Source organism: Arachis hypogaea, chromosome 17 (genome assembly GCF_003086295.3).
Source record: "Arachis hypogaea cultivar Tifrunner chromosome 17, arahy.Tifrunner.gnm2.J5K5, whole genome shotgun sequence".
Lineage (NCBI taxonomy): Eukaryota > Viridiplantae > Streptophyta > Magnoliopsida > Fabales > Fabaceae > Arachis > Arachis hypogaea.
Genome location: NC_092052.1, coordinates 107,180,420 through 107,199,800, shown reverse-complemented (window position 1 = coordinate 107,199,800; position 19,381 = coordinate 107,180,420). Strand labels below are relative to the sequence as shown.

The 19,381-nt window shown below is 37.5% G+C and overlaps 1 non-coding gene across 1 annotated transcript; it reads left to right on the top strand.

The window, feature by feature from the left end:
- The first annotated feature begins 18,907 nt into the window (after positions 1–18,907).
- LOC112768905 (small nucleolar RNA R71) lies at positions 18,908–19,015 on the top strand. The gene has a single exon (XR_003186281.1). It is a non-coding gene; the product is annotated as a small nucleolar RNA R71 (small nucleolar RNA).
- The last annotated feature ends 366 nt before the right edge of the window (positions 19,016–19,381 follow it).

Sequence of the window (19,381 nt, the reverse complement as noted above, 5' to 3'; positions counted from 1 at the left end):
TACAGCTGTACCAGCAAGTGCACTGGGTCATCCAAGTAATACCTGAGCGAGTCAGGGTCGATCCCACTAGGATTGTGCTTTGAAGAAAGCTATGGTCATCTTGCAGGTCTTAATCAGGCAGATCAGAAGGTTGTTGATTTGAAAGATGGAATTACAATGTTTAATTATAAGAATATGAATAGAGTTGTAAGAATAATGTCCGAAAGGGGTAAAACCAATTGGATTAAGTAATAGGAATAGATTTGAGAGTTGGAGTTGGTTTGTCTGGTACTACTGCTCTCCTTGCTTGTGAGTGATTTTTTCAATAGCAGGCTGTATGTGATTAACACTGGTTTTAGCAGCGGCCAATACTCCTCCGGATCTGAACCCAAGGTTTAGTGCGGATCCATCTCTACTTAAGGGTGAAGCGCGTACAGTCCATTCTCCTTCATGATCCTACTCGAAATGCCACAGACAAGGTCGGATCTTTTGGATCAGAGAATGCTGTATCTTTGGTTCTAGCCTCTACCACAGAGACCCTAATCTCCCAGGAAATCGGCTGAACTAATGTCTCGAGAAGTCCCAAACAATGTCGTGGATTAGCCGTCGGAGAGACATATATTCAAGCTGGCGGTTCATTGCCCGATGAAAGACGCACTCTGAACCCATGTTGAATGTGATAACCTTATGTTAGTTCAACGCATTCATGGTGATGAAGAACGTATATACATCTTACAATTAATCAAACACGGATCGAAGAGAAATAGTAGTACTTTTATTAATTCATAGGACTCAGCAGGGCTCCTCCCCTCAACCTAGGAGGTTTAGAAACTCATACTGAAGGTAAAATACATTGGTATAAACGTGTCTGGTGTATGACATATACGAAAATCATGTAAAATAACACTTAAATACTAAACAGATGACTAGTAAGGATAAAACAGTCTATTTAGTGCTAAAATCCACTTCTGGGGCTCACTTGGAGAGTGTTTGGGCTGAGCTTTGATGAGATCCATGTGCTATGAGGTCTCTTGGGAGTGGAACGCTAGCTAGAAGGTCCGCTTTGGGCTTTTGGACGCAGGGTTATGCTCTTTGGGCGCTGGACGCCTGGAAGGGGGTAGGAAAATGGCGTTGGACGCCAATTTTGGGCCTTCTAATCCGAAGAAAAGTATAGACTATTATATATTGTTGGAAAGCTCTAGAAGTCATCTTTCTATAGCCATTGAGAGCACTCCATTTGAACTTCTGTAGCCCTAAAAAAGCTCTTCCGAATGCAAGCAGGTCAGATCCGGATAGCATCTGTATTGCTTTCTCTGTCTCTGAATCAGACTTCTGCTCCAGCTCCTCAATTTCAGCCAGAAAATACCTGAAATTATCCAAAAATACAAAAACTAATAATAGAATCCAAAAATGTGATTTTAACACTAAAACCTATAAAAACTTAATAAAAACTAGATAAAAACTACTAAAAACTATATGAAAGTGATGTCAAAAAGCGTATAAAATATCCGCTCATCAATTGACCCTCACTCACTTGAGGTATTAATTAGATGTCCCGGTGCACTTGCCGGTTAATGTAACAACCCTGATTTTCGAGTACGTGAGATCTTTTCTGAAAGTACGAATTTCTCCGGAAGATCAGTAAAGGGAACACCTCTGATATATCATCAAGCATCTCAATCCTCATTGTCATTATGTCATCCTTAAGCTAGAACCTCTTCTGAGGCAAGCTCGATAATACAATCGTGAAGAACCTAGTTTTTGAACCGTATCGGTTGGCAGTTTTGATTCTGATTTTCGTAAATAGTCTCTGTTTGACGAACCGGACTCGATTCATGAGAGGAGAGAGATAATAGTATAATATTATCATTATATTAGTATTAGAAAATGCTTGAAGGCAGAGTGGTTATTTCCTGCTACAGAAGTACCGCGACCACCTGTTCCATTTCTGTAGTGGTAGAGGGGTTATTTCCTGTATACAGAAGGTGTGTCGGCATACATCCCTGCAATGGCAGATGTGTTATTTCTTGCGTGCAGTGGACCCTGTGGTGGCAGAGGGGTTATTTCCTGTACACAGGGGTATAGCCAACAGGAAAGCCATACCCGTTTCAGCTGCTTCAGGTTACGTCAGGAGCGGGTAGAAACCGACAAATGAGCTCATTACCTGCACTAGGGCTAGACATGCATCATAGTTGGTTGTGCATTTTCTCTATTATGATTGTTGCATGAATGTATGTGTTCCTTGTTTGTATTCTATTCTCTGTGTTTGTGTTCGTGTTATTTTCTTGTATTCTTCTGTTTGTGTTCTGCTATCTTTTTTCTCTATCTTCTCTATTTATCTGTATTTTCTATTTACTGCTTTTCTGTATTCTGTTATTAGTCTGCTAAACAACATAGAATTAATGAACGTAACTAATAACCCCGGCCCTACTAAGAACTCCCCAATTCTTACCCCTTCTCTCTCCTTTCCCCCTTCAGATGGAAGTGAGAGTACCTTACCGTTGTTCGTTGATGATGGTTCTGCAAAGAGGATTCCACTCTAGATAGTCTTCTGAGTCTAAGGTGAATATCGTTCTCTGTTTATATGTAGATAATGTGAGACCAGCCAATGTCTATACCCCGTTTGTACGGGAAATTTAACCTAAATCCTGTGTACGAGACTCCTGCTGTGTGGCTACTTGATGAGATACCAGAGAGACGTCCTACGAAAATGTCTGATCGTGCAGAGGAGTAGCAGATTATGTTCTACCTTTTGATGACGTTCCACCTAACTTAAGTTTTGAAGGCTTAGAACGTATTTTCCCTCGCTTTAGAAGTTTAGAGGGACTAGCTGAGTATAGAGTCTAGGCTAGCCTAGGTGCCAGCTTAGGGACCTCTTGAACAGGTCAGGACCTGGGATGTTATATGTATGTATATCTATATAGTTATTATCTAGCTATATCTAGGGGTGTTCTAACTAAAGGTCTATACTCTAATAAAGGCTGGATCACTGAATGTTGCTAGCTACTTGTGATGTATTTATATGTGGTTGCTTATAACTATTTTATCTGTTATCAGTTGTGAGTTGATTATGAATGATTCCGTCTATTAATCCAAATGTTTAAAAAAAATATAAACCTCGCAAATTAACTACACTTTTAACAACGAATCAGGCTCATATGATAAATAATAGATAATAATTAGGAAGACAAATTGGTAGCACTCAGTTTCCGGTATGATCTAGACATACTGAAAATTGGGTCGTTACAGTTAAGCTGTGCAACATCTCTTTTCCCACACCACAAGCATTGGTGTTTGGTGCAAACCTAACAGAGAAAAAACATAACATTCACAAACACATAAAAACGCATACTAAACTTAACATTAGCAAACACATTGAATCACATAATAAACTTCAAAAATTGTATATACTCACGACTGCATATCATTGAGCCAAATCCTCAGCCGGATGATGGACGGTGGTAGAGGGGCATCCTGTTGGGGGGCACTGGAGGTATCACTACCACGGGCTCTGTCGTCCTTGAATCTGTAGAGGGCATAGTAGAAGGAGGCATATGGTTTGGGTTTTTGGACCATGATAAATTGTTGGTCCGCTAGACCCACCTGTGATGTCACAGGGATCGACGGGGTAGTCGGGGTAGAGGGCAATGACTGGGCAGTCGTTGGGGATTCGGTGGATGTCCATCCTCTACCACGACCACGAGACCCACTCGACCTACCTCCTCTACCTGTCGTCATGTCTGCACAGCGAATATATTATTAATAGTAATTGACATATGTTATTATTAACACAAATCCAACCAATCTCGATCTACAACATCAGTCAACACACAATTAAATAATTGATTCAAATTTTGCTCGAAATCTTATAAAAATTTTGACTGAGTCTCCCCCAAAATTTGGATTTCTCCATCCTTCAAGGGTTCCATCGCAACCAAATATCTACCAACTCTTCTCAATGATACCCAGCATAATCCATAGAAAAAGGAATGGGAGTCTTTTACTAAGACAATGAGACCTACACAGGTAAATACTTTCAAGTTCCAAATGATTGTCTATTATCACCAAACAAATAGAAAACAGGTAAGTAGGCAACACATGTATCAAGCCACAAGAAAGCATAATAGCAGATTAATGGTATGAGAACTTTGCTGACAATATAAACTAAAAAACTAAGATTTACTGATTCCAAAAACTCTAGGGCATCTTACATATACACTCTTCTTTCAAATCAATATACCTTCACAACAATCCAAATCATAGTCCCCTCAAGAGAAGTATACTTCCATATATCTAAAGCTAATTACATTGATGGAATTATAAAGCATACACAACGAGTCCAATAGCATCAAGAGTAGACACAAAATATCCAAGAAATCTTTACACTTCATATATTCTATGATCCTTTGCCTTTAAGTTTTTTCAAATTGACATTACACTGCAATTACAACTATTACATAAGATTAAAGATGTAATGCAATAGATACACATTCAAAATAGCAATGTTGTGGCCAGATTCCATATTTCAACGTACGTTGGAAGCAAAAATTACTCACAAATGTGATAAAAATGGAAAATTGTATATCAAATTAATGCAAAATTGATGCACTCAATTAGGAATTTACAAGCGATAATTTCAAAACAAGGATTAATCAAGGTATGGCCAATCACAACAAGAAACAACGAAGTATAATGCAAACAAGTCTAGCGGAAAATTTTCAGCAAAAACGACCTTAATGCAGTGAATGAACACAATCAAAATTATCCAAACAATTTTAGTATCAAAAGTCTTCAAAAGTATTCAAAAGCAACAGTAAAACAGTGAATCATCAATACAATCAAGCATTTTCCAAACAATTCATCATGGTGAAATAGCAAACAGTTGAATAATTTACCACTTTCCAACAATCTCAGAGCCTAATATAACCTATTCTAACCTATCACCTAAATTCACTAAATCAGAAAATTAAATTAACTAAACTCTACTAAGTAATTAATTAACTCGAAGTAACAAAAATTGAAAGAAACAGAGTTCAAACAAAATATCTTGAATGCAGAACAATTGAAAACGAAGAACACGGGTGGGGGTGCAGTGGTGGCAGAAGTGGAAGTGGCAGGGGGTTTGCAGCAGTGGCACTGGTATTTCAGACGGCAGTGGGAGGGTGAATGGTTAGAAAAAAAGAGGAAGGTGAGACATTAGAAAGAGAAAGCAAATTCAAAATGAAAGGGGAGGTGTTCGTAGTTCACTTTTAGGGCACGATTACCGTCGGATCACCAAAATGCAGCATCCCATTAAAACTGTCTACTGTCAAATTTTTCTTATGGTAACTCCGGCGCTATGTTTGACGCCTGTTTGGCTTGTTTTCCCGCCAAAGATTACCGACGACTTTACCGTCGAAAGAGGCTATCTGCTGATAATTATTTGGCATGACGAATTCCACAACAAAACGTCCCGTCGCTAAATCTGTGGGTAAAGCCGACTCTAATGTGTGAAGCTAAATCCGACGGTACTCAATGTTTTTCTTGTAGTGGAAGGATGGATATGAAAAATCCAAATCCTCTAATGTTATTTCTAAATATTTCTGTTCCTTTGTTCTTGAATCTGGTTATTTATGATGATGTTAGTTTTTGTTACTTGAGTTGTTCTATGATTAGGTCGTTTGTTCTGTTTTAATATTTCGTTTTTATATTTATGAATTTCTATGCTATGCTAATTGAAATACGTGCTATATTAATATTTCTATGCTGTGATATTCTAATATTGTTTTAAGTGATTTTTGTAACACCCTAACTTTTAGCATGTCATGATCGTACCAAAAGTAGGAGTTACTAACCTGTTTTCTTTTATTATCTACTTAATATTGAGCCTTTACGTTGATATCGCGTTTCAGTTTTTGAGAAAATTCCAAAAAGAATCTTGTTTGTTAATAATCAAAATCATTCATCAAAGAACACCAAGTAATAATAATCACATAATTAGTAATAGTAATAAATATACATAAAAGAATTCAAATGAAACTCAGAAACAATCCCTATCCCTCTGGATAAAATAGAAACTAAAGTAACAAGGGCGAGGGAACTCTATAAAAGCGACAGGAATCATAAGTAAATCTATTAATCGTCCGCAACCTCATATTGAGTCTTCGAACCTGTGTCATTGAAAAGGTGGAAGATTTTGGGGTGAAAACAAACCATGCGTTCTCACTAGGGAATAGAAATGCCGTAAAAGTAATGATTAAGATGCAAATAATTAACTTTACTTAATAAAACTATTTTTATCAAACCTTGAAATACTTTTTAATTCTACTTTAGATAATTAATTACTTTTCTTTAAATTTCTAAACTCAAAACATATTTCAATCACAAAACTTGTCACACCAACTATCTCTTAGCCACCTAATCAATTCTTAGTCACAACAATAGTTATTAGTCACCTCAATACATCCACAAACCAATAGAACAAGTAAGGGATTCAATTCAACACAGAACAAGTCGCAATAAGACAAACAGCATAATCACAAATAAACAAGATAAGCAAACACAATCAAATGCAAATGTGCAAAAAAGAATGATGCAAGTCTAGTCCTATTGTAGGTAATGAGCTTATTTGTCGGTTTCGACCTGCACCCAACGCAATCCAACTCGCAAGTCAGATAAGGCATTACAGCGGCATAACCTCTGCAAGTTTCTACTTCTTGCAGCGCTGATTCTCCAGCTGAAGTATGCCGAACATGACCTCTGCAAGTACTTGCAGGCGCTGATTCTTCAGCTGAAGCATGTGCCACTTTCTCCTGGAACCATTCCATACACACGGGCATTCCCGCATAATCATTCACACATAAAGCCCACAGCTTAACATTCTCACATCAGCACCTCAACTATTTACTTTCCGTCACCCTCTTGTGACCTTTTAGTCATTTCTTAATCACACGTGCTGCGTTCTCTTATCCCTTTTCTTTCTTATTCTTAATAAACCGAATTCATTTCATAACTTAAAACAAAATCTCTCCTCAAAAGATTGGATTTAAAACACTATACTTTTCTTAATAAATCGAATTTGAAATAGAATAAATCTTTTCCCAACTAAATAAGTCTCAAATAATTTAACTTTCCAAAACAAATATTTTAAAATAGCATTTCAAATAAAGTCCCAAATTTTATAAAAATTTCGGCAACACTTCGCCTAAAACTCAGGCTTATCCACCCTTACGGATTTTCTCTTTTTCAATAAATCACCAGCCCTTTTCTCAACAATTATCAAATCAGTAGAATTCTTAATAATCAACATATTTTATAGCCATATACTCTAAATAATTCCAAAATTTTTTATAAATCCTCAAAATTATTGCTTTAGTTAAGAAATCAATTTTTAAGAAATCAGTTTTGAAATCCAAGCTCAATCTATTTTTTTGTTCATAAAACCTCAATCTCCACGATTCATTTATCTTTTTCTCAATAGCGATCAGAACAGCAAGGTACCCCAACCCATTCAGTTTAGTAACCAATAAATTTTCTAACAAGCTTGCAACAATATCCACCATCATCAAATAAATCTCAACTCCACAACTAAATCAAAAAATCGGCGTAACCAGGAATTCGAGTAATTAGCCACTTTCAAACAATTAAATCATTATTCACAGCCACAATTCAACCAATTTCATCACCAAATTCAATCAATTTAACAAATAACACAGAATTAATCGCGATTTCATCACATTCAATTATATTCACAATCACTAACAACCTCAATTTATCAATTTTTATCAATTAATCAAACGAGACATTTATAAATTATTTGCAGTTACTCACTAAACTTTAATGGCATTTGTAAATTAAAACAGTTAATTTTAAAATAAATTTCCTACCTTCGTACGAAATCAGAATCAACAAAAATTTTAGAGAAACTTTTTGATTGAACTGCTAAAGAAAAAAATGTCAGAAGTCGTCTGTGCCTCCTAGAACTCCAATTGGCCAAACTCAAGGAAAAGAAGAGCTACGTCACTGTCAACTTCTACCGGACAAAAGTAACGCCAACATGTAGAAAAAGAGGACACAAACATTTTTATCGGATTAAATTTTTAATTGGAGTTACGGATCTCAAAAAATCGAAGCCGAAACCACAACAATGCCACGGTTTCTTCCTTCCCTCACTCACGGCTTTCTCTCTCTCTTTCTCGGTGCTTTCTTTTCTTCTTTTCCAACTTCAGTTTGGTTATGAGATGAGCAAAAATATTAGGTGGTGATTTGTGTGGAGTTAAGCTTTGTTAGGTGTCATAGTTCTATATATACATATATGCATTCAAGGCCACGTTTCCATTTGTTTCTTTTTCTCCCTTAATGGCTTCGGCCAATTCTTTTCCCTTGTGCCCTTATGAAAACTGAGTAATTATTAATGCTAATCATAAAGTTCATTGGCAATTTAATTGTTAGGTACCAAGGATAATAAATAAATGAAAGCATGTGTCATTATTAATATATGTATATATGCATGTTCCTCTTAATGGTTTTGACTAATTGAACAGAACTAATAATAATAATAATAATAATAATAATAATAATAATAATAATAATAATAATAATAATAATAATAATAATAATTCTTTTATTTTTTTTAAATATCTTATTATAATAAAAATTATTTAAAAATCTTACTAGATTTTAAACTTAAAGTATCATAAAATTTAATTTAATTATATTTATATTTATTACTATTACTAATTATGTGATTATTATTACTTGGTGTTCTTTAATGAATAATTTTGGTTATTAACAAACAAGATTTTTTTAAGAATTTTCTTAAAAACTGAAACGTGATATCAACGTAAAGGCTCAATATTAGGTAGATAATAAAAGAAAATAGGTTAATAACTCCTACTTTTGGTATGATCATGACGTGTTAAAAGTTAGGGTATTACAATTTTTACTATGGCTATTTCAGGATTAATTTTTGTATGATGTTAGATGACCAATATGTACCTTGGGATGATTTTCAACATTCTTGAATAAGTTAGAAAATTCTATAAAGATTATATTAAATTTACAGATTTTTCTACCAAAATAAAGAACTTAAATAAAAAGAAAAATAAAATAAAAAATCAACACAACACATTACATGTAGTAAATAAGGGAATAGGGTGATATACCACCTGCTGTGAAGACAAACCCACATCTATTGCAACGTGTCTTACAAGAATCCATGTGCATATAGTGAATGATACTAGTTTTTGGGTTATTTCAAAGGTTATCCTAACTTATTCACTTCCAAATTTTTCCAATCAAGCTAAAATGCTTAAACAATATAGGAAGCTTAGCCCACATGTTTGGCAGACAATTGAGAATAATGATGGAGCTTATATTAGACAAATTAAAACATATCAAGCACTTGTTGCAGCGGTTAATGGTCACCGTAAATTAAATTTAACTAAAAAGGAAGTTAAAATTTTTGAAATAGATAATGCAAAATAATTGAGAAAATACTATTTGAGAATGAAAGAGCAAAATCAAAATTTTTTTATGAGCTTAAACTTGATGTTGATAAGTTAATTAAAAATGTATTTTGGACTAATGCAAGAAGCAGGGCTATATTTGAGTATTTTGGTGATGTGATGTCATTTGGTACAACTTATAATATGAACAGGTATTTGATATTAAGCATAATTTCTGCATTGAAGATCCAAATTTTTGTGCTATGTGTTTAAATTTTTGTGCCGAACTAAGATATATTCTTATTTCTAAATTTTTAGGTATGATTTGCCTTTTGCTGCCTTTGTTGGTGTGAATCACCATGGCTATTCTATACTTCTTCGATGTGCTTTGATGAAGAATGAGGACACTGAGTCTCTCAAGTGGTTATTTAAATATTGGCTTCATTGTATGGGTGAAAATGCTCCAAAAGACATTATTACTGACCAATATACATCAATGCCAAGTGCTATTGAGGTTTGTAAGCCAACTACAATTCATAGGTGATATATTTATCACATTTTGAAGAAGGTTCTATAGAAATTAAATTATTATATGAGACATGTTGAAATTCAGCAGGAAACAAAACATATTATTTGGATCTGTCTTTCAAAAGAAGTATTTGAAAGCAGTTGGAGTGATTTTTTTATTAAGTATAATGTAGGTGGGAATAAGTGGCTGACAAGTAATATTTTTGTGCTAAGTCACTACATTTCTGTGCTCGAAGAAGTTACTTCTGTACTATTGATAAACCCTATTTGTAGGTTTATCTTGTGCTTGATTTAGGGGATTTTATGACCTTTTACCCACATTTATTCAATGAACTAGCATGGTTTCGTGATTGTCCCCCAATTTGTGCTTAAATGTGAAAATATGCTTTTTAGGCCCTTAATTGTTAATTTTAATTCACCTTTGATTCCACTAGATGCCTTGATGTGTATGTTAGTGATTTCAGATTGAAAAGGCTAGGAATGGATCAAAGGAATTGAGAGAAAAGCATGCAAAGTGAAGAAATCATGGAAAAATAAGGATTTGGGATGAGATCAACGACGCGCATGCACAGCAGACGCGCACGCGTGAGATGATGAGGTCGCATGGCGATGCGTACGCGCACATGACGCATACGCGTGGATGGAAATTTGTCAAGCGACGCGTACGAGTGACGTGCGCGTACGCGTCGATGTTTGCACGTGACCCACTTAAAGTGAATCTGCTGGGGGCGAATTCTGGGCTTCCCAGGCCCAAATCTAACTCACTTCTAATGCTATTTAACCCAAGGAATGAAGAGGAATCAACATACTTTAGACACTTAGACACTTAGTTAGTTTTAGTTTAGTTTTATCAAGCTTTTAGTTAGTTTTAGAGAGAGAAGCTCTCACTTCTCTCTAGGATTAGGATTAGGTTAGATCTAGATTAGAATTTCTTAGATCTAGGTTAATTTCATGCTTTGATTCACTTTTCCTTTTGTAATTCTTCTTCTTCTACATCTCTTCTCTCTAGTTTAGCATTTAATTCTTGTAATTCTCTACTTTTATGTTGATGCGCTTTTGTTCTTTCCTTTTTCTTTTAATGCAATGCATGTTTTGATTTCCTTTATTGTTCGTTTGATTTGTTGTTGTTTAATTCCTTGCAATTGAGTAGTGTAGATTTATTTTCCTTGTAATTTTACTATGCTTTCCTTTTATGTCTTCCAAGTGTTTTATGAAATGCTTGGAAGGATGTTAGAGTAGAATTTTATGCTCTTGGCTTGGGAAGGTAACTTAGAAACTCTTGAGTTACTAATGTCCAAGTAGTTGATGATTGGGAGGCATTAACTCTAAGTCTCACTAATTGAATTGGTGGAGAGCTAGGACTTATGGACTTGGATTGATATGGCTCATTTGACTTTCCTTTACTAGTTAAAGGATGACTTAATGGGATTGATCCTTGCCAATTCTCATGTTGTGGTTAGTGTTAGGGATAGAGATCCTTGACCACCAAACCTTGCCAAGACCTTTGTAGCTATTAGTTTACTTCCTTTCCATTTATCTTTCATGTCTCTTATCAAAACCCCAAACATAACTCATAACCAATAACAAGGACACTTTATTGCAATTTCTAGGGAGAACGACCCGAGGTTTAAATACTTTGGTTTATAGATTTTAGGGGTTTGTACTAGTGACAAACAAATTTTTGTATGAAAGGATTATTTTTTTGGTTTAGAAACTATACTTGTAACGAGAATTCATTTGTGAAATTCTAAACCGTCAAAAATCCATTCATCAAAATGGCACCATTGCCGGAAAATTGCAATGGTGTTATGTTATTGGTTATTGTATATATGTGAATATTGTGAATAGCTTTTGGCTTGCTTGTTAGTTTTTGCTAGCTTTAGGACTTTGTTTCATTATTTCTTATTAGCTTTTGCTCCTATTTTCGCTTTTCATTATGAATTCTCACTTTGGATATGAGTTTGGTTCTAACTATGTTGAAGGAAATGAGGGCTACAATGAGAATGTGTATCAAGGATTAGACAATCAAAGGTGGGAGGAGCCATATGCATATGTTCAATCCTCTTAGCAACAACCTCCACCAATGCACTATGAAGAAGAGCCATTCTATGATGCATACTAATCAAATGGCTAGGTGAGCATCCTTGTGACTTTCAAGAACCACCACCATATGCCTATGAGCCATACCCTCAACATAACCCTCAACCATACTCACAAGCCACTTTTCACCAACCACCTTCATATGACCCTTATCCATATCTACCATTACAACAGCCATATGAGCCATATGAACCACATATAGAGCCACCACCATCCCAACATCACCACTTCTAAGAGCCACCCCCTCCAATTCTACTTTCCACCACAACCTCCAATGGAAGAATACTCATGTCCATCGATCCAAGAGCCATATGATCCTAATCATATTATCCAAGAGGAACAAGAGTCAAGGGATCGTCTCAAGGAAGCATTGGATCAATTTCAAGCAACTATGGAGTGTGTTATGCAACAAGTGAAAAGAATGAAAAATATGGAACCACCACACCCTTACTATGATGAACCACCTTCCTACTATGAACCCTTCTCCTAAAATGATGAACCCTTTCATCCACCCCAACCTCCAATGGATGACATCCTTGGTGTTCTTGTTCAAGGACAAGAGGAGATAAAAAGGGATGTGCAATAATTCACGACCGCCTTGGACGAGATGGTAAATCGGTTAGCATTCCAATGCTTGAACACTCAGGGAACTCCCATGGCTACATGTGGAGAAAGAAATGAAGAGCATAACATGAAAGAGATTTTGGTGGAGAATGAGGGAAGTTGCTTTGTATTGGAATAATTAGAGGAAGCTATAATTGTTGAAGAAAGGGAAGAATTAGTTGAAGACTTAGGAGATGCGGAATCTCCATGGGAACATAGAATTAAAGAAAACCCCTCCAAGACAATTGAACTTGATGCTAAGGAGGAATGTGCACAACCCCCAAGGCATATCCCTTATGAAGAATTGGATGGGATAGAGCAAGAATTGAGTTCCCTTGGCAATAAAGATCAAGCATCAAATATTGGTGGTGAAGAATCCTTTGAGCATGAAGAACCTTTCCCCGGTGGATTTGAAAGCATTGTGGAGGTAAATTTTTCTCACCCTCCCATTTTTGACTTGAGTAGGGGAAAAGGCTTAGATAAAATTGTTGAACAAATGATTGAAATTAAGAGATCTTGTGAAGAGGTGAAAGTCCTTAGAAATAAAAGGACGGGGATTGGTTACGCTTTGTCAAGATCTTTGGAAGCCTCTTTGCCTAGGTTGCTGGTATGCGAAATTGTTACTCAGGTTGTGAATTATTGTTCGAAATTGATTCCCTGGCAATGGCACCAAAAACGGATGCACAGAACCATGGTCTAAACATATCTTCACAACTTCGCATAACTAACCAGCAAGTGCACTGGGTCGTCCAAGTAATACCTTACGTGAGTAAGGGTCGAATCCCACGAAGATTGTTGGTATGAAGCAAGCTATGGTCACCTTGTAAATCTCAGTAAGGCGGATGTAAAATAGTTATGTAGTTTTCGAAATTTAGTAATAAAAGAAGGATAGAAATACTTATGTAAATCATTGGTGAGAATTTCAGATAAGCGTATGGAGATGCATTCGTTCCTCTGAACCTCCGCTTTCCTGCTGTCTTCATCCAATCAGTCTTACTCCTTTCTATGGCTGGCTTTATGTAAGGATGTCACCGGTGCCAATGGCTACTTTCAATCCTCTCGGAAAAATGGTCCAAATGCTCTGTCACAGCACGGCTAATCATCTGGAGGCATCACCCTTGTCGTTGGTTGCATCCTATTCCTCTCTGTGAAAATGGTCCGATGCGCTGTCACTGCATGGCTAATCATCTTGGAGGTTCTCGATCATACTGGAATAGAATTTACTATCCTTTTGCGTCTGTCACTACGCCCAGCACTCGCGAGTTTGGAATTCGTCACAGTCATTCAATCCCAGAGTCCTACTCGGAATACCACGGACAAGGTTTAGACTTTCCGGACTCTCATGAATGCCGCCATCAATCTAGCTTATACCACGAAGATTCTGATTAAGAGATCTAAGAGATACTCATTCAATCTAATGTAGAACGGAAGTGGTTGTCAGGCACGCGTTCATAGGGAATGATGATGATTGTCACGTTCATCACATTCAGGTTGAAGTGCGAATGAATATCTTAGAAGCGAAATAAGATGAATTGAATAGAAAGCAGTAGTACTTTGCATTAATCTTTGAGGAACAGCAGAGCTCCACACCTTAATCTATGGAGTGCAAAAACTCTACCGTTGAAAATACATAAGTGATAATGGAGTTCATTGGTCTCGGCCCCAGAGGGGAACCGGAGTAACCAAGATTGTTCCAATCTAATGATAAAAAGTTCTATTTATAATAAACTAGTCACTAGGGTTTACAGAAGTAAGTAATTGATGCATAAATTCACTTCCGGGGCCCACTTGCTGTGTGCTTGGGCTGAGCTTGAAGTCTACACGTGGAGAGGTCATTCTTGGAGTTGAAAGCCAGCTTTTGTGCCAGTTTGGGCGTTGAACTCCACGTTGCAACTTGTTTCTGGCGCTGGACGCCAGAATTGGGCAGAGAGCTGGCGTTGAACGCCAGTTTGCGTCGTCTAAACTTTGGAAAAGTATGAACTATTATATATTGCTGGAAAGCCCTGGATGTCTACTTTTCAACGAAATTGGAAGCGCGCCATTTTGAGTTCTGTAGCCCCAGAAAATCCATTTTGAGTGCAGGGAGGTCAGAATCCAACAGCATTAGCAGTCCTTCTTCAACCTCTGAATCTGATTTTTGCTCAAGTCCCTCAATTTCAGCCAGAAAATACCTGAAATCATAGAAAAATACAAAAACTCATAGTAAAGTCCAGAAATGTGAATTTAACATAAAAACTAATGAAAACATCCCTAAAAGTAACTAGATTCTACTAAAAACATACTAAAAATAATGCCAAAAAGCGTATAAATTATCCGCTCATCACAACACCAAACCTAAATTGTTGCTTGTCCCCAAGTAACTGAAAATCAAATAGGATAAAAAGAAGAGAATATACTATAAATTCCAAACTATCAATGAAACATAGCTCCAATCAGATGAGCGGGACTTGTAGCTTTTTGCCTCTTGAATAGTTTTGGCATCTCACTCTATCTATTGAAATTCAGAATGATTGGCATCTATAGGAACTCAGAGTTCATATAGTGTTATTGATTCTCCTAGTTCAGTATGATGATTCTTGAACACAGCTATTTTATGAGTCTTGGCCGTGGCCCTAAGCACTTTTTTTTCCAGTATTACCACCGGATACATAAATGCCACAGACACATAATTGGGTGAACCTTTTCAGATTGTGACTCAGCTTTGCTAAAGTCCCCAATTAGAGGTGTCCAGGGTTCTTAAGCACACTCTTTTTTTTTGCTTTGGACCTTGACTTTAACCGCTCAGTCTCAAGTTTTCACTTGACACCTTCACGCCACAAGCACATGGTTAGGGACAGCTTGGTTTAGCCGCTTAGACCAGGATTTTATTCTTTTAGGCCCTCCTATCCACTGATGCTCAAAGCCTTGGGATCCTTTTTATTTGCCCTTGCCTTTTGGTTTTAAGGGTTATTGGCTTTTTGCTCTTGCCTCTTGGTTTTAAGAGCTTTTGTCTTTTTCTGCTTGCTTTTTTTCTTTCTTTTTTTTTCGCCTATTTTTTTTTTGCAAGCTTTGTTCTTTGCTGCTTTTTCTTGCTTCAAGAATCATTTTCATGATTTTTCAGATTATCAAATAACATGTCTCCTAGTCATCATTCTTTCAAGAGCCAACATATTTAACATTCTTAAACAACAACTTCAAAAGACATATGCACTGTTCAAGCATACATTCAGAAAACCAGAAGCATTGTCACCACATCAATATAATTAAACTAAGTTCAAGGATAAATTCAAAACTCATGTACTTCTTGTTCTTTTGAATTAAAACATTTTTCATTTAAGAGAGGTGATGGATTCATAGGACATTCATAACTTTAAGACAAAGTTACTAACTACTAATGATCATGTAATGAAGACACAAACATAGATAAGCACATAACATAGAAAACGAAAAACAGAAGAAGTAAGAACAAGGAATGAATCCACCTTAGTGATGGTGGCGTTTCCTTCTTGAGGAACCAATGATGTCCTTGAGCTCTTCTATGTCTCTTCCTTGTCTTTGTTGCTCCTCCTTCATTGCTTTTTGATCTTCTCTAATTTCATGAAGGATGATGGAGTGCTCTTGATGTTCCACCCTTAATTGTCCCATGTTGGAACTTAATTCTCCTAGGGAAGTGTTGATTTGCTCCCAATAGTTTTGTGGAGGGAAGTGCATCCCTTGAGGTATCTCAGGGATCTCTTGATTTGCAGCCACATGTTCTACCACTGAGCTATAGACCTTTGAGATGAATCTTTCCATCTCTCATGACTCGGAGGTGGAAGCCTTTGTCTTCCCTTCCCCTTTTCTAGAGGTTTCTCCGGTCTTAGGTGCCATCAATGGTGATGGAAAAACAAAAAGCTTATGCTTTTACCACACCAAACTTAGAATGTTGCTCGTCCTCGAGCAAAAGAAGAGAGAATAGAAGAAGAAGAAGAAAAAGATATGGAGGAGATGGAGGGATGTGTGTATGGATGTGAGTGGTGAATGGAAAGCAGAAGGGATGATCATGAATGGAGAGAGAGAGGGTGAGGTGGGTAGGGATCCTGTGGGGTCCACAGATCCTAAGATGATCCTGTGGGGTCCACAGATCCTGAGGTGTTCAAGGATTTACAACCTTGCACCAAATTAGGCTTGTAAAATGCCCTTGCACACAACTCTGGGCATTCAGCGCTAGGTTGGTGCCCATTTTGGGCGTTCAACGCCCATTTGTTGCCCATTTCTGGCGTTGAACGCCAGAACCATGCTTGTTCTGGGCGTTCAGCGCCAGCTCTTCTCCAGGGTGCGATTCTGGCGTTCAGCGCCCAGATGCTGCCCATTTTGGGCGTTCAGCGCCAGAACCATACTCTGTTCTGGCGTTGAACGCCAGATAGGTGCTTCCTCCAGGGTGTGATTTTTCTTCCACTGTTTTTGATTCTGTTTCTAAATTTTTCGTTTATTTTGTGACTCCACATGATCATGAACCTAAGAAAACATGAAAAAAAAAATAAAATTAGATAAATAAACATTGGGTTGCCTCCCAACAAGCGCTTCTTTAATGTCAATAGCTTGACAGTGGGCTCTCATGGAGCCTCACAGATGTGCAGAGCTTTGTTGAGACCTCCCAACACCAAACTTAGATTTTGGATATGGGGGTTTGACACCAAACTTAGAGTTTGGTTGTGGCCTCCCAACACCAAACTTAGAGTTTGACTGTGGGGGCTTTGGTTGACTCTGCTTTGAGAGAAGCTTTTTCTGCTTCCTCTCCATGGATGCAGAGAGAGATCCTTGAGTTGTAAACACAAAGTTGTCCTTATTTAATTGAAGGGTCAATTCTCCTCTGTCCACATCAATCACAGCTCTTGCTGTGGCTAGGAAAGGTCTTCCTAGGATGATGGATTCATCCTCTTCCTTTCCAGTATCCAGGACTATGAAATCAGCAGGGATGTGTAAAGGCCTTCAACCTTTACTAACACGTCCTCTACTTGTCCATAAGCCTATTTTATTGAATTGTCTGTCATTTCTAATGAGATTTTAGCAGCTTGTACCCCATAGATTCCCAGTTTCTCTATTACAGAGAGGGGCATGAGGTTTATTCCTGAACCAAGATCACACAGAGCCTTAAAGATCATGGTGCCTATGGTACAAGGTATTATGAACTTTTCAGGATCCTGTCTCTTCTGAGGCAATGTCAGTTGATCCAGATCACTTAGTTCATTGGTGAACAAGGGAGGTTCATCTTCCCAAGTTTCAATACCAAATAATTTGGCATTTAGCTTCATGATTGCACCAAGGAACTTGGCAACTTGCTCTTCAGTAACATCCTCATTCTCTTCAGAAGAGGAATACTTATCAGAGCTCATGAATGGCATAAGGAGGTTCAATGGAATCTCTATGGTCTCTAGATGAGTCTTAAATTCCTTAGGTTCCTCAGAGGGAAGCTCCTTATTGATCACTGGACGTCCCAGGAGGTCTTCCTCCTTGGGATTCACGTCCTTCTCCTCTCTTGTGGGTTCGGCCATGGTAATTAATTCAATGGCCTTGCACTCTCCTTTTGGATTCTCTTCTGTATTGCTTGGGAGAGTACTAGGAGGGATTTCAGTGATCCGTTTACTCAGCTGGCCCACTTGTGCTTCCAAATTTCTAATGGAAGACCTTGTTTCATTCATGAAACTCACAGTGGCCTTAGATAGATCAGAGACTAAATTTGCTAAGCTAGAGGTACTTTGTTCAGAGTTCTCTGTCTGTTGCTGAGTGGATGATGGAAAAGGCTTGCTATTGCTAAACCTGTTTCTTCCACCATTATTAAAGCCTTGTTGAGGCCTTTGATCCTTCCATCAGAGATTTGGATGATTTCTCCATGATGGATTATAGGTGTTTCCATAAGGTTCACCTACGTAATTTACCTCTGCTATTGCAGGGTTCTCAGGATCATAAGCTTCTTCTTCAGAAGATGCCTCTTGAGTACTATTGGATGCAGCTTGCATTCCATTCAGACTCTGGGAAATCATATTGACTTGCTGAGTCAATATTTTGTTCTGAGCCAATATGGCATTCAGAGTATTAATTTCAAGAACTCCCTTCTTCATAGGCGTCCCATTACTCACAGGATTCCTCTCAGAAGTGTACATGAACTGGTTATTAGCAACCACGTCAATGAGTTCTTGAGCTTCTGCAGGCGTTTTCTTTAGGTGAATGGATCCACTTGTAGAAGTATCCAATGACATCTTTGATAGCTCAGATAAACCATCATAGAATATATCCAGGATGGTCCATTCTGAAAGCATGTCAGAAGGACACTTTTTGGTCAACTGTTTGTATCTTTCCCAAGCTTCATAGAGGGATTCACCATCTTTTTGTTTGAAGGTTTGAACATCCACTCTAAGCTTTCTCAGCTTTTGAGTTGGAAAGAACTTGGCTAAGAAAGCCGTGACCAGCTTATCCCAAGAGTTCAGGCTATCTTTGGGTTGAGAGTCCAACCACACTCTAGCTCTGTCTCTTACAGCAAAAGGGAAAAGCATGAGCCTGTAGACTTCAGGATCTACTCCATTAGTCTTAACAGTATCACAGATCTGCAAGAATTCAGTTAAGAACTGAAAAGGATCTTCAGATGGAAGTCCATGAAACTTGCAGTTCTGCTGCATCAGAGAAACTAGCTGAGGTTTCAGCTCAAAATTGTTTGCTCCAATGGTAGGGATAGAGATGCTTCTTCCATGTAAATTGGAATTAGGTGCAGTAAAGTCACCAAGCATTCT